Source organism: Thermobia domestica, chromosome 7 (genome assembly GCF_964235325.1).
Source record: "Thermobia domestica chromosome 7, izTheDome1.hap1.1, whole genome shotgun sequence".
In the NCBI taxonomy this organism is placed as follows: Eukaryota; Metazoa; Arthropoda; class Insecta; order Zygentoma; family Lepismatidae; genus Thermobia; species Thermobia domestica.
In genome coordinates this window covers 160,753,155-160,770,535 of record NC_137460.1, presented here as the reverse complement: position 1 = coordinate 160,770,535, position 17,381 = coordinate 160,753,155, and the positions used below count along the sequence as shown (strand labels likewise).

General features: G+C 34.9%; 1 protein-coding gene across 1 annotated transcript in view; it reads left to right on the top strand.

Annotated features, from left to right (window-relative positions):
• Window positions 1-448: 448 nt before the first annotated feature.
• The window catches only part of LOC145688962 (uncharacterized), a 210,429-nt gene continuing 193,496 nt past the window's right edge, over window positions 449-17,381 (top strand). The window contains exon 1 of the mRNA XM_081763125.1: window positions 449-544. The gene's annotated coding sequence lies outside the window, so the exon portion shown is untranslated. The remainder of the gene's footprint in view (window positions 545-17,381) is intronic.

The window sequence follows — 17,381 nt, the reverse complement described above, 5'->3', positions numbered from 1 at the left end:
CATAATGATGAAACATAATATGTCATATTTGGATGGTATATACTAAATTGAGAATTACTTACCACATTATGAACAACCTTTAGATATTCAAAGTTTGTAACTGAGTTATATATTTAGTATATTCGAAAGGTTGAAGAAAGTAGTTTCAAATTATCCACATATAATTAGAATTTGTTTCATACTTTTGCCTGTAATTACAGCTTTATGTTTTCTGAGCTTTTAACCCCTTAAGAGATTCTACAGCATCGCCCCGCTTCTGGAAAACTGCAGGAAAATTTGACGTGTTTCTAGTTTTCACAGAGTACCAACAAACTCTGTTCTATTGTGTTTTCCACTTGTGTTATCAACTCCTAGGTATTATGAATATGTATACATGTATTTATATATTAATAAATGTAAATTAATACTTAAACTTCAGACAAATATTCTAACATTCGTTTACAGAAAAACGCGAGAAACCACAACTAAGATTCTACTGTAACTGTTTGGAGTCTTGTACTGAGATTAATTACGTCTTTACACAAAAACCTTTACCACGAAAGAGGTAAGAAATTTTATTTATTCAATGTAATTTTTCCGAACACTTTTATAGTAATACATAAGAAAAAACAGATTCAATTACTGGAAAAATAAGAAATCTAATAGTATTTATGCTTCAGACTTATAGTCAGCAACAAAGTTTATTTTCTGTATTAATATATGTATAATTTACACACATATTCGCTGAAAATATTAAAAATATATTGCAGTTATAATTTCCTATAACAGTTAAAATTTGTCATCTTAAAATCTTCCAGATATAATTATGGGAGATATATGTTCTGATCCAAACTACAACATTCGAATTAATTGAATAAAGTATGCGAAATATGATGATTTTTCTGATGTGGACTAATACTTGTGGTTGTTCAATTGTTTAAGTAACTTAATCATTGCTTCATACAGTATTTCTGCTGATTAGACGAAAGTATTTCGATGCACTACATAATATGTAGAACTCATGGCTTTCGGTTTCAAACATCAGTAATAGTAATTTGTACATTCAGTTTATTGAGTATTCGTCGACAAATATACAACAAATCTACAAGTAAACTAATTATATAATAGAAGGCAAAAAACAAGATATAACTACATAGAAATTATGATACGTCGACTTGAAAGAATTTCAATAGTCTAAAACAGATATACATATATATATATATATATATATATATATATATATATATATATATATATATATATATATATATATATATATATATATATATATATATATATATATATATATATAAAAGAGAACGTACAAATCCTTTGTCCGCTCATCACGCTAATACGGCTGAACCAATTTCTTTTATTTTTGGGGGGGTTATTAGGATTTGGACCCTAGATGGTTTTTATCATATCACTTTAATTTTCAATTACCAGTGTCTTGAGATAATTGACCATTCAGGTGTCCATTACGTACAAATCCTTTGTTAGTTCATCATAGGTATAAAAATAAACGTATGTATATGCAACCCGCATGACCGTGTCACTGGGCGGGTTAACATAAATGACAGGCGATATAATGTTAACATTTACTGCAATCTTCTATGGTTTTTATCATATCACTTGAAAGCGAAAAAGTAAAAATTATCTAAGTAACAAAGTTTATTGCGTTCCGGGGTGACCGCAGCGAAGCGGGGTGAACGCTGCTAGTTGATTAATAAAAATGCTTAATTAAATTACATTTAGTTAGGTATTTTTATTAATCATGGCTTATATATTATTGTTGGTGTTTTATATATTGTAACTGGAGCTGGAGGAGGAGATGGAGGTGGTGGTGCGTAAACTAGAGCTGGAGCTGCATATTATGTAACTAACGGTCACATTGGCTGAGGGGGCTAAAGCTTAATAACAATTTTATTTACACAAAGAGAGTTTTAACACATATAAGATGCTATTTATGCTGCTATTTGCATATTTAAGTTATTGTTACAAAAACTAATTATGCTAGGAAACCAAATTTGGAAAGATTAGAATTTTTTTAAGCTAACTTTTACAGGTGATAGCAATGGTAGCTTACATGAGTATATGGTAACCTTTTAGCCTAAGTCCCACGTTCGTTTTTTCGCACATGGCTAAAAAGCGATGTTTTTGTTGCCTCCATTTTCTCTCTCTCTCCGCCAGCCTGCATCCCCATTATATTTCCAAATTTTGTTAGTTTTTAAATTTAAATTAAGAGCTTTATAATTTTTTTATAATTAAAAAGTTTTATTAGTTTTATTTGCGTTGTCCCTTAGGACAAGTTATTATAACAAAGGAAAAACATATTAATGGTTCCTTTTCTTAAGGCTCTTTCTTATAATTCACTTAAGCACTATGACTTTTTTTTACAATTTATCTAATTATAAATTATCTAATTATCAAATTATCTATTTATTAATCCTTTTTCATAAAATTTGTTTTCAACACAATATATATATATTTGTAAAATTCCATTTATGAATAAGAATGTGACCTTTCCAAAAAGATGTGTGACTTGACTTTATTATGTGTATCCAAGACCTGCTTAAACTCAAGTGCTATGGCTAATGGTTAAGGCATATTTTTTCTCTTCGTATTTGTTATGTTATGTTAATCTGGTTTATCTTCATGTTTTCGGAGTGGATTTTTCAATTTTGAAATTTTGTATAGTGATTACTCTGCATCGAAAATACTTCATAGCCTATATCAAGCTTCGTAGTTACACTTGGATGTTTTTTTTTTAAAAAAAACTAAACTCATTTCCTCATTCTAGTGCATTGAATTTGTGCAACTGAATATGTTCGTACTAAACACCTAATGGTTCAGGAAACATTCCCTGTTTCTCCCTGCATCTTTCAAATTGATCTCGCCTCCATCTCATTGGTATGAATGTCCGAATTTTGTACCGTAAAATTAAGAAGATATTCGTACTATGTGTATGACAAAGCCTTTCATGCCAAATATTGAGCCTTTCTTTCCAAGAGTTCAGAGAAGGAACTTCACCCTCGTTCTGTGTCCACCATATTAATTTTCCCCGTGTTCCTTCACCCATTCCTAGCGGAATTTTCAAAAAACTCTTATAAGGGAACCTAGTGTTAGTTTACTGTGTATCGAGAGGCCTTTTTATACGAAGTTTCGTACTTTATGTCCAAAATTTAAAAAAATGAAATATCCCTTTTCCTTCATCGTTATACCGTATTGGTGAATGCCTTATGATATATTCATTTATTTGTAAAAGCGGAAAATATACTTTAGTGTGTGGTATAAATTAAATTTCTACGTGTATTTAATCTGTCATAGTAGAAGCACTACCCTATAAAAGGCTAGCTCATATATTCCCATTGGGTCGTTTTCGACTCCTTTTATATCCTTCAGCTTTTACCTTCCGGAAGTTTTGGAAAGTAATTCACTCCCAGTTGGTTTCTAACAGTCGCACCAATAATATCAGTTTTATTCTGAACAGTTGGAGCGGATGTATGCTGCACTAGGTCAAATATATCGCGCATTGGTGAACCGAAAGCGCGTTCTGCTGCAACATGATAACACAGAACCACATTTAACTGGAGAAACGCAACAAAACATGCAAGAGCTTGACGGCATCCAACTGATGCCACATTTGACATATAGTTCTGACCTTTCCCGTTCTAATTACTACATGTTTCGGTCCATAGCGCACTTCCTAAAATCATGATGCAATCAGCAGGAAGTGGAAACAGCAGTGGCTGACTTCTTTGCTTCTAAGGACAAGATGTGGTATCGACATAGAATCGAGGAACTGACAGGAAGATGGGTATAGACAGTTCAACAATAGGGGGAGCTCCTTTGTGGGTATATGGATATCCTACGGGAGATCCGGGAATAGATACTTTTCGTGCGGGAGATCCGGGATCCATCCCGATGGAAGCTCATGTGGTTCGCATCCTACGTTAACTTGTAAGTCTACGTCTCATATTGCCTTGCTACTCAAAGGGACCTAAACCCAAATCCAACACGATGAGCAATAGTTTGAACGTTAACATGCTTTCATTGGAATGCACTAAGTACAGTTGTTGTGCGCCAGAATATTGCAAGACTAACCTTGTAATATAACAAAAATGATAGTTGAACATTGAAATAAATGTAAATGAACAAATTTAGTCTTTTTTAGGCAATGAGAAATGGAACTCATGCTTTTACCGTGAGATGGAACATGCGTTCTTCTGACGGAAAGTGAACGAAGGGAAGTTTTTTCTACGAATTATTGCATTTGGTATGTCCGTATGTGGGTTTGTATGTATTACACTGCCGCTGACGGAAGTTCGGGCACTGGAACAAACAGTGGCGTAGCGAGAAACTTATCAAGGGTGGATCACACAAAGCATTAGATAGATAGATAGATAGATAGATAGATAGATAGATAGATAGATAGATAGATAGATAGATAGATAGATAGATAGATAGAGATATAGATATAGATATTGGTATGTGTGTGTGTGTCTTGAAAATTCCGGAGTGCCAGGTCACCGTTGCAACTAGAAATATGAATCTTGCGCCTAACTAATTTAAGACTAAACCATGTACTACTATGTATCAAGTTGGTCGCCAGGTCGGAATTTTCAATCACCAGGTCGCCATTTGGTAACTGAATATTTCAGTTTGACGACAGACATTTGCATAAATTATATCTTGCAACACAACTGTATGATCTTGTTACTGGATTTCAGGTTTCGTGGCATGCCCATAATATATAGCAAAGCAGTATGTAGAGGTCATTACATATACCGGCCTGAAAAGGTCAGAAATGTGGCGTTTGAAGTCAATAACTGACAATTGTACAGGGTCAAATGAACACATTGCCACATCCAAGGCTATACTTCAGCCCCCTTCCCCTTCCGTCAAAGAAAATATAATCGTAGTTCTTGTGTTGTAAATTGCAATGATCAAATTGTTGTCACAATGAATTCTGCATTTAGTCGCGACTACAGAAAATTTCACCTTGAATGCATGTTTATAGGCCGGATCACTCTAAAAGATAACAGTGTATTATAATATGTAATACAGAAACGCCCACACCGGACATTTCTAGTAAAATGGATCGATTTATTTTATAATATACAAGGCGGGGGAGGGAATAAAATATGTGGCCTTAGGTAGTCGATTATGTGCAAAATTAAGCCTGACCACCATCATCGGCACTTATGTGCACCATGTGGCAGGCTAGAGTAATATTATTTTCAGTTTTCTGTAGTCGCATGGTATTGAGAAACTGATAAAATTAGCTTACAGGTACACTGAGAAAAATAAGTGGTAAATGGCTAATTTGGCTGCTAGAACCAGTTAATAATTTGCAACAATTGCAACAATCTTTTGTTTAATATATGCCTCTTCCAGGTTAGTTTGCACTTTCTTCTTGATTGCTGTTAATTTATCCCTGTCCACTTGTATGTGTTGTTTAGATTCTAGCGTGCATTCTGTCAGGATCCTAGGTTCGTATCCAAATAATAAGAAACTCGCTGAATATTTTGTACCACCTTGTATATAAGTATTAATGCCAAAAATAATGTGCGGTAGCCATTTGTCCCAATCCTTATGATACTCTTGTGCAAAAAAATTGAGATAATTTTGTTGTTTGCTCTAGCAATCCTATCGAGGCACGATTATATACTGGCGAATACTTATAGATGAAATCATACTTCTGCACTAAATGTTGCAAATAATTCGCTCATGTACTGGATATTTATCCCAATACAATGTTGTAAATGCTCCGAAATTTAGAATGATGTCATATTCTAAAAATTTCTTATTTTCGGTATTTATTGCGTCCACTGTCTTTGCAATAACATAACGTGTAGCTAATACTGTGGCTACTAATATGTATTTATTTTGTCCCTCTTTACTTGAGAATGGCCCCAGTTCATCATATAACGATATTGTTGCTATATCTCTCACAGGGTGCTACCGTAGTTCTGCCTGTTTCTTTTCTGATAGCTTTTTAAATCTTTGACAATCTGGGCACGTGCGTATTTTGTGAGCAAAGTAGTTCTTAAGGTGCGGCATATAAAATTTCTTTACAGCGCTTTTATATGTTTTTGTGAACCCAAAGTGAGGATTCATTGCTTGGCGGTGGAAGGTTGTAAACCACAAGTTGGCTAGCGACTTGGGTATACATAAAAGATGTAATAAACCATAATCAGGATGATCTTGTTTCCTGTATAATATGCCGTCTTTGAGACAAAAAATCTTGCTGATCTAACTGTGGAGATCTTGTCAGGTTCCTTTCCCTCTTGGACAGAGATGTCGTCTGTCGTCCTCGTAATTGTCGTCCTTTCGTTGTTCTCATGCTATGTCTGGTACAAAGGTGTTATTTTCTACTTGTAAGGTATTTGATCTAAAGACGTGATAATATTCACCTTTCTCTTCGCTATTTTCTTCGTTCTCTTCTTCGTTCATGATGTCTTTTGTTTGTTCAAGCCTACTAATTATGTCGGCGGGATGTTTACCCTGGCAAACACTGTATGTTAAAGTCATAATCGGCTAAGAATAATTTGTATCTGGTATACTTCCCAAGTCTATCGGTTTGTGTATCCAACGTAGCTATACAGTTAGCATCCACATAGAGATTGAACTTTCTATTTAGTAAAAAGTAACGAAATTTCCGCAAGGTATATATGAGCGTTGTAATTCTTTTAGCCAAATACTAGCTTTCTGTTCGTTTTTCGTCAATCTCCTTGAACAGTAGGCAACTACCTTCTCTGTGTCAGTGTTTGGGTCACAACAAGCGCGTATTCCCCGATTTGAATCTGACTACTGTCGCTATACACGCGAATTTCTAGAGAATCGTCGAAATGAGAGAATGAAGGAGCTTGTAGTATGTCTTCTTTCAATTGTTCAAAGAGAGCATCATACTCCTTTGTCCATTTAAACTAAGATTTGGAAGTTACTAATAGCTGCAATGGTTCGATCTTTATTGTGAAATCTTTGATATGTCCTCTAAGATATGAACATAACCCAATAAAACTTTTAAGAATCCGCTTTGTAGTTGGCTTTTTGTAATTTCTTATTTTCCTTGATATTTTTGGTGATATTTTAACGGATTCTCCACTAACGAGGTGCCCTAATATGTTATGCTCTTTGTAACTTTTGTGTGTCTTCTTGGGAGACACAAGAAAATCGTGTTTTCTAAGCTTCTTAAATAGTAGTTCTAAATCCTGTAACTGCTGTGGAAAGCTGTAAGAGCTTCTAACTTATATCATCCGCAAAACTGGTAATCCTATCGGGCAGGTCATCCAAAATTATCCTCGTTGCGATACTGAGCCCTTGGCTTGAGGTCCGATGGCCCATTGTGCACCTAAAAATTCGTGTGACTTTCTGGTGTGATAGAGCTCGAAGGTCATATATTTACGACTCCTAGAATGCAGCAAAATTTGGTAATGAGAACTAGAAAGATCGATACTTGTTATGAAGGTTTTCCCTTTATATAGCTTAAAACGTCTTCTGTAGATTTGAAATGGACACCAAGTATAGCGATCTTTATTCTTTGGATGATGGGTTACCTGTCCACCAAATTTCGATTATATTCGGCCAGTAGTTAAAGAAAAATGAATACAACGTACAAGGCTAGTCGAGCCAAGCCTGTCGCCGATGGAGCTCAGTCATCATATATAATGGTCTTTATTTCTTAGGCGATTGGGTACTTGGCCACCAAATTTGATTTAAATCTGACCAATAGTTACCGAGAAATAAAGTACCACATACAAACAGAGGCGTGCCGAGTCTGTTCTTGGCCGAGTCGGTCACCAAGTATAGCGACTTTTATTCTTTAAACTATGGGCTATTCGCGCCAAATTTATATGATTTGACCAGTAGTTACCGAGAAATAAAATACAACATACAAGGCAAATCGAGCCGAGCCTGTGGCCGAGCTCGGCTGGCCATTACATATAGTGTTCTTTATTCCTTAAATGATTTGGTACTTGCCCATCAAATTTGGTTTAAATTTGTCTGGTAGTTGCCTAGGAATAAAGAACTACATACATACATAATTACATCTAGAGTAAACCTACAAGCTCTCGTTTGCTTATACCGGAATCTGAAAAGAAAAGTCCTAATATCAGAATCACAAATGGTGGTCCGTCGCTACAATTGGAATTAATTTCCCTTCGCACTGGATCGGATATTTTAAAGATCAACACTGTTCTTGAATTGGCAGTATTACTAAACGTCGAGTTTAATACTATTGCCCTAACTTATCCTGAAGTTTTGACCACTCTTCCTTTATTCCTGACTTTATTCGTGACTGTAGCTACCGCCGAAAGGTCATTCTGTCTTAATGAGGATCAAGAGCCATTTAAAGTGCTCAAAAACCCAGAAGAGAATAAGCGACTTGGGAATGTTGGTAATCATCCATGAGAGGGCTTCGACCATTGAAAAGAGAGATCTTATACTAAAGTTTGCGGAGATTAAGTCGAGGGGGAAATATTTCTTTAAAACGTAAGTATTTAATCTCCGTATAGTACTGAATCTCTGTTCCGTGGCAAATAGAACACTAGGAATATTTCATTAAAATGCACTATGAAAAAGTATTCAATATAGAGGGGGCCCTTTCAAATTTTTTTGCGGGGAGTCCGAAATTTCTAGATCTGGTACTGGGCCATATCATTAGCTCTAGGATCCCTGAGTCAATTTGGACTTGGAGGTATCCTCTGCATAGTGCAGACATATGATTGGGATTTTTACCTTGCACTGAAGTAAAGTTTTGGATTAAACGAAAACTAAAGGAAAATGCACATATATCTCAAAGATATCGCGATAACGTTTTATTTTCTCATAATGTCATCGATTTTAATTAACTCGGCAAGCCCAGTACAGGAGAAACACCTCAAAACGAACACAGACTCTCACCAGGTTTTATTGTCGACATTATCTGTTCTAGTAGCATTTTTTTCATTTTTACAACTGCGCACGAACCGTCTTCATCTATCTCCAAACACTTCGAACTTAGACTCGTCGGTCCACAATACACGTTTTCAGGTTGCTCTTCTGTCCAGTTTTTATGTGCTTGTGCCCACTGTAGTCTTTTCTGTTTATTGCCACACCTAAGTGACTGCTTACTATAGCTATACCTCCATGTAAGTTTGCTTCCTACAGTCGCCGTTTCACAGTTCTAATGGATGCCACGAGTCCTGTTTACATCTGCCGTAATTTTCGGGGCTATTAATCATCTGTTATGCTTTCTGAGGTATCGTATTGTCATAGTTTCACTCTCTATTGTCACTTTCGACTGCCCAGGGCGATCACGAGCATCATGAGTTCCGTAAGTGAGATATCACAATATTGCATCATTAACTGTACACTTGGCTATCGTTAAGTTCTTAGTGATTTCTCGCACTGAATACCCTTCATTATGAAGGGTGACAATAACTGGCCTTTTTTCAATGGGCACAGACTTTCCTCTCGGTATTCTCTTGAAATTATGCACTTCCTTTTGACTACTACAAGTATCTTCGCCCACCTAGTTCTACTAGTCCGTAGCGCTAGTCTTGAAGCAAGCAAGAGCGTTCCAGGGAGTGTAATCTCTCTCTCTCTCTCCAAAGTGACCGTATTTCCTGTGCAACCACACTTTTACTTATTATTTACTGTTTAAAATGAAATTGTATTGATAATAATAACAAAGTCATATAATTTCTGTAAATTGCGACGCCATTTTACAGCTGTTAGGAATATCCCTACAAATGCTAAACACGCAATTTTACTTAAAATAGAAATTGATAGTTACTATTCTTTGACAATGGCAATCTGACTTATCATAAACCTATCAAAATTATAAGATATATTTCACGTTCATCTTTAAATGCTAAAGTTCTCCGCTGCTATCGCTAATTAAAAAGCATCATTTCTCATAATTGGAAGTACACTGACGAATTATTAAGAAATAACTTTCAAAATGAAAAAATCTAACTAACTACTGAAATAAAGTTGTGTATTGATTAGGTCAATCTTTATTCACAGCAAATTGTATGAATATTTTAAAAAGGGGGAAAATATGTAATGAACATCTCGGAACTGCTGATCTTAATTAATTCACAGTTTTCTTAATAGTCGTCACTGTAATCGATTTTCGTAGTCATGAAATCCTCAATTTTTAAATAAAATACTTTCACATTTTCTTATAAGTTATTTCGCTTTTTCTTATTTAGATGTTTACATGCATAGTTTATGAAGTAAATCGTTATTTTTCGATACATTTAATATCAAAATACATATCAAATCCAAATTATGATAATAGGATTGAAAGTTTTCAACACATTTTATAATATACAACGTGGCCCCGCGTAGCGTAGTCGCTAACGCTCTCGCCCCGGGTTCGATTCTCGGTGGGGGCACTCGGTCGAAAAAGTGTTAAAAAGCTTTTCAGCTCAGCTTCCTGGGTTTTCCTCACTCACACCAGGCAAATGCCAGGGTGGTACCTGACTTATAGGTTCCAGGCCGCTTCTTTACTTCCCTTTCCCCGGATAGTGTGCTCGCCGAAGGACGTCATCCCTCATACATGACGGGCTAAATGGCCATAGATGCCGCAAGCTCAGAAATATAAATCCTAACTTATATCATACATCACTAACTTACTCTAATATTGGCCCATACATAGATAAAAACTACGCATCATTCATATTCTATAATTTACATTTCATTACTTATAATTAAACTAAAATATTATCAAAACACAGTTTAGTCATATATTGTGGGCCACTGAGCATGTATCTGTACAAGAATCAAAATAGGAAGGAGTTCCTTCGTGGTTAAACGCTAAGCGTACGCGCCTTTGGTGTGAGAGACCCGGCTTCGATACCCAGCGGGAGCTCATGTGGTTCGGATTCCACGTTAATCAGTAGGTTCATGTCTCATATATCCTCGCTGCTGAACGGGACGTTAAACTCAAAATCAATTCAAAATAAGAAGGTAAATCAGCTTCAAGTATTTGTGATAATGAATTGTGTAAACACTAACAAAGAATCATTTTAAATAAAAAAAATAATGAAATCTTTCAGTTTTACGTCCACCAATATACTGGCTAGGCTAAAGGAGACGATTTTAAATAAAAGTATCCACGAAAGTTTACTTGTTCCATTGATATTAATTTGCAGTGACTATATGTGCAATAATATGTAACAATCTACAGAACAAAACTTGTTTGAAAAATTTTATCAATACTACAATTTTGAAGTCATAGAACTGGAGAAAAATTACATTTTTATTCTACAAGACTCGCATTCTGCTAAAATATTAATAATTTAAATACGCAGTAAAATATTATGAAATGTTCGGAAGTACATTCATTTTACTCTGTAGAAGAAGGGAGAAAACTATCCACCAATCATATTAGTTGCCTTTGCCAGGCTTTCAAATTTTAACTTCGTCTGCCAGTAAAAGTAACTTAAACTTTAATGCTAAAACTGCCAAAACTTTATATTCTAGTTCTAACTTATTTTTGAAGAATTCTCGAAGCTTAAAAAAAAAAAAAAAAAAAAAATCAGCTTACGTTAATGTTCAAGATTTACTAATCAACAAGCAAATTAAACAAGTTAAATCATTATGAAATAAGAGGCACTCTTTTCACTTCAGATATTTTTTTTTTTCATTTTTTAAAAATAGATTATTTTCAGTAAATTTAATTTAATGATTCTTTTTGAGCTTTATTAATTGCACTTCAGTTGTCAAACATATCTTATTTCTCATGAAATTAGCAAAATGGCCAAATATCTTCCAGAACAAAAATTAAGCACTATCGCTTCCTATTTGTAATCACGAACTACTTATTTTCAACGCCAGACGTTCCTCAAATCAGGGATTCACACGCCCATTTCCATGGTAACGTTTACATTAAATCATATGGAAATGTAAATATATAAAAGACCAGAAATATAATCCGCCTATTTTCAATAATCATCGGATTTACTAATTGAATAATTTTGAAATTATTTATCTCAATTAAAGAATCTCAAATATTTCGTATAATACTAAAATGATATAAATTTACATAATTCTGAAAGATTTTCCTAAATATGTGCATTTCAATGGGTAACAAAATTGGATCATTACTATGAGCAAGGCCACATATAAACGGTATCAGGATATTTACGGTACAGGACATTTGCGGTACAATAAAAATAACAGTTTTTCTGGGACATTTGCGGTACTGTTGAAAACTTTCCCTTAGATAGTTGGACATTTGCGGAACACACCGTGGAGTATATTGTAATGTTTTTGGTAGAGTTAATAATGGTTTGAGATTTATTTTTTTACCAAGTTTATTATAAAATTTGATAAATATAAAACGTTTTTGATTATAAAGAGAATAATGCTGGTTTTTTTTTTGTTAATGTTTAAGTAGAGGAGTATAGGTGTTTTGCACGGTGCCCCTTTTTTCAAAGCAGTTTTTAAGGTACCTGCCGGTTTGGTGAGTTTGGAAGGATAGTTTCCTCAGCTCAAGGTAGCTTTGCAAGGCTTTGTTGTTGAGAGGATTTTTAGTTCAGTGTGACCTTGGGAAGGATGGGTGTTTTTTAGTCCAGTGCGACCTTAGGGCGGTGTAGGTGATTTGATTAGTTGGACGATTGATGCTGGGTTCCTCGGTGTTTCTTTTTTTATTTGTTCTCCTCGGGTCCTTTTGTGAGGTCCGTTTGCTTTTGGCGTTTTTTGGTGTTCTTTTGCGTTGGCTTCCTGTTTGCTATGTTGTTTGTAAATAATAACACGTGTTGAGTTGACACGTGCGTTTGTTGTGATGTGGGGATCCTTGCAATATTCTGAAGATACATGATGAAACAAACTTCCTGCTTGAAGATAACACCACGATAGAAGGAAGAATGTTAATATTTTGCATTGCGAAGAGAAAACAGTGTGCAACTGAGCACTCTATATATTTTTTTAATGGACGGAACATTTAAGTGTTGTAGTCGGCAGTTTGCCCAATTATATACAACACACGCAGATATTGGAAGTAACTTGGAGGAAGCAAACATTGTCCCTTTGATCTTCGGCCTCTTACCAGAAAAAGATAGTAAGACGTATCAGAGATTTTTCAGTTCGGTAAACGCTAATATTAATGATTATAGTCCGAAATTAGTCAAATTGGATTTCGAGCAACCTGCAATAACATCTCTTAGAACACTGTTTCCGGAAAGCACATTAGTGGGTGTAATTTCCATTTGAATTAATGCTTCTGGAGGAATGTTCAGGAATTAGGCCTCACAAATGGTTATAAATCAGTTCCAGAGGTTAGGCTCTCCTGACAATGTGTTATGCTCTAGCATTTCCCCCGAAGTGATGTTGATGTTGGATGGCTTTCCGTTATGGAAGATGCACCATATCATGAAAGATTTGAGAAGTTTTTAGATAATTTTGTAGAACAGTGGTTAAACAATCCCAGTATTGACATCTTTGCGTGGAACTACTTGAATCAACAGCATAGAACAAATAATGTTGTTAAAGGGTAAACCACAGACTTAAATCGTTAATAGGTAAGTCAACTCTTAATGTGTACTCTTTGGTGAAGTTTCTAAGAAATGCGGCTGGATACAACGATTACCTATATGAAAGAAGAACTTTGAACATTGAAGTAGACGACATCAGTACATAAGATTGAACTGAAGAATAGCAAATGTATTAACTGAACATGTAGCTTCAAAAGATGCTAAGAAATTCTTGAGGAAAATATCACAAGTTCGAAAGTTGGAGTAATTTTTGTTTGTTCCACAAGAGAAGCCATCTACTAACTGAACTCTATTATAAATCAGGAAAATAAATTAATAATTCATTGAACGTTAATTTTGACTTTGTTTCTTATATTTATTCCGAGCTAGACCTGACCAAAGTCCCTAAATTTGTTCATAACAATGGATAACTGTGTTCTAAATGAGTAACTTGCGACAAATCACTCCACTGACAAGTTGCTCTTTGGATAATTCCGTAATACATACGCGTAATTACAAGTATTTCAATATGTTAAAAATGAAGAAAGAGAAATGTTATATTTCACCCCTGAGTAACTATTGGCAAATAGTTATTGGAATACTGTTAAGGAAAACTATAAAAGAAAATAAAAAATATAAATATTTCTAGAATTTTCCCTTTAAATATCATAGTCAGGCGTTCGATCAATCAGAGATAACGGTTTCTGCAAATCACAAACAAGTGTTTGTTTACATCTTTCAGATGTGTTACCATCCAAGGAACTATTCTTTCACTTTTCTGTATAATTGATCATTATACTTTCGTTTATATGTTCTTAGATGCTGTGAAAAAGGTTTGTATGTAGATATAGTGAGTTAGTAACGGTTTCATACTCTGAAAGAAAATTTTTAGTCTGCTTTTAGTATGCAAAAAGCCCAGGATTCCTGAAAAAGTCATGTTATCCCCCCTAAAACAATATTCTGGCTACACCATTGCGATAAAACTTGGTCTTTGTATAGCAGTTGATACTATATGCCTAGCCTCTAACTGAACACCCCTAAAATATCCTTAGAAGAAATGTTAGAAGAAGGTTTGAAGAAGAAATTATTTTCAATAGTACCGCAAATGTCCCAGTATCACAAATGTCAATACTCGAAGTATCGCAAATGTTGCGCTTTCCATATAAACTAGTCAAATCACAACACGATTAACTAACACGTGCGTAAGCGAAAACGGGAGTCACAGACTTGTGCACACTTATCTTCTTTATCAGCAAATGCCAGATTAGAGGTTGATTGACAGTATCTTTGGCCAGGATCGCGCATAGGAACGAGAAGCGACGTTGCCAGATGATAAAAACAGAATTGCGCACAATATCTAATGAAGATAAGAAAATGAGATTTTGCGATAAAATGTTCAAGTCCAATACTAACATCCGGGTAGACAATTAAAATGTTTAATTCCAAAAGTGAAAGATGACACTTGTGTAGGCAATTAAAATGTTTACTTGTGCAAATAAACAAACCGAGCAATGTGAATGGCTGTGGTCTGCGGCTGAAGGCCAATAAAATCTCATAAGGCGTGGTGTCTCACATAGACTAAAAGTCGCCTGCTGTTATACTGTTTCCACAGTGCTACTGGTTACAGTTGCAGTTAGAAGATGGAGTTTACAGTTACAAGCAAAGGAGTGTCGTGTTTGTTACTCGGAGGGTTGAAGTAGCGACGTTTTCCTGGGAACATAACTGCAATTTGTTGGAGGTAAGTGTGTTTTATTAACAAACCGGATCGGAGTTTAATCGGGTTTATTTACTAGGTTTATTCTAGTGATCTGATAAATTTACGGAACTGTTGCCGTACTTCTTTGTTACTAAGCAAGTAGTCTTTAGTGTTTGAATATCTAGTTTTCTGTGTTGTTTTTAAGAACATTTTTGAATTTGAGTTACTTAAAACTATGATAGACTGGGTATCTAAATCCATTAAATATTACCTAGGTATAGGTGACATTTACTGCAAATGCCTAAATAAGAGACTAATTTCAGTTAATCTGAAAATAGTATAATATACCAGCTTTGACTTTTTTTTAAAAAAATGTAGTCAGTGTAATCACGGTTTACTCTTTCACAGGTGCACCACGAAGTCATGTTGTGCAACAATTAGAACAGATATCACTAGAAGTGAAGTCATCGAAATTAAAGGAGATCATAATCACTCTCAAGATCCACAAAAACTTCAGAAGCATATTCTAAACGAAGCATGTAAAAGAAAAGGATGGAACATGTTAGTGAGAGACCTAATAAGATTATCAGGCAGGAGCTTTCGAAGATGGAGGATTGTGTACAATTTATCCATAAAAATATGAGGAGTTGAAGACAAGCAATGTATAATTGTCAAAGTAAACTCGACCCACATGCACTTTCCAAGCTATTAAGCAAATGGCAGAGATGAAAGATGTTATTACGACGAAAGGAGAAAAGTTCGTATGCTGAGTCTCAAATAGTGGTTCTTACTTGCCAGAGAAACATCTCGTAAGTTTTATTTGAACTACTAGTTTTGAACTACCATAAAAATATATTTTAATGCTATATTTTTTTCTACTTCATGTGTTAGCATTTAGTTAGACATTTAATAATCGTGACATTTAATTGGCTGTTCTTTATTCATTGCTATCTTTTTTATTGATTCCTATGTGGGACTGGCGATATGGATGTGTTCACTGATGGTACCTTCACTTACGCTCCCAGGCACTTTGTGCAATTGTTCATGATTCATGCACGAAAGAATGGTTTCTACTTACCAATATGCTTTGCGTCTTTGCCAAAGAAGGACCAGAAAATTTACAAGGCAATGTGAGAACTGATTAAATCAGTTGACAGCAGACTGGATATCAAATCTATTTGGGTTGACTTCGAAATTGCAGCTCACAAAGCTATCAAAAACGTTTCTCCATAATGTAAGGTTTTTGACTGCCGATTTCATTTGGCACAAACCTGGTGGAAAAAGATTCAAAGCAACAGTGTTTTGCATAAAGTGTACATGGATCCTAAATCAGAATTAGGTACTGTATGCTTTCCTTCAGTCTTTTCCTTGTTCCTACTAGTAAATAGTATTACAAAATCGTATATACAGTTTCACTCTTGCTGTTTACTTGCCTAAAACTAATAGTCTAAAATTAATTTTTTCAGCATATTCGAAATCTGTTAATTTCATCTACAATGTTCACTAGTTTAATTAAGATTACAAAGCTGTTAAACATGTGTGACGTACGACGTGTTTCACGCAGTGGCGGCTAATGCTAGCGTTGCAGCATTGCGCAACGACCAAAGTATTTCAAGAAAAAAAATATTATTATCAATAGTAGTAAAGAACAGAAAAATACTTTTTAACACTCGCACATATACACTTTAAATAACATATTTTTTACTTCTGTAACTGTCCGTTCCGTTAATACATTTTAAAAAGCGAAAAATAATCCGTCACAGAGTCTCTAATTTATATTGTGTTGCAGCGAGCATACAACGACCAGATTCCTTCAGCGCGGCAATTTGAGCAAATGTTAAGTCTCCTTTCCCATATCTCAGAAGTTAAAGGGACTGGTCGTTGCAGTGCTTCTGCAACACAGCATGGTTTCCAGTGAACGAGGTTTTTTCGCGCTAAATAAGATTTCTGAATTTTCTTTCACTAGCAATTAACAAATGGAATTTGTTTTTATGCATTCATATTTTTAAATTACGGGACCATGCTGAAGCAAATCAATATAATGACAATTAAAAAAAAAGTGATTGCAGAATTACAAAATAAGAAAGAAAATATCTAGTAGAGAAGAAAACAAATGAAAGTATACTCGCATTTACAAGTTAATTCTTAGCTTATATTGATAATGAAGGCTTCTTCTACAGTAATTTGTGAACCAAATATTAATAAGTCAGTATGTAGAATCGCTCTCCCCCCCTCTG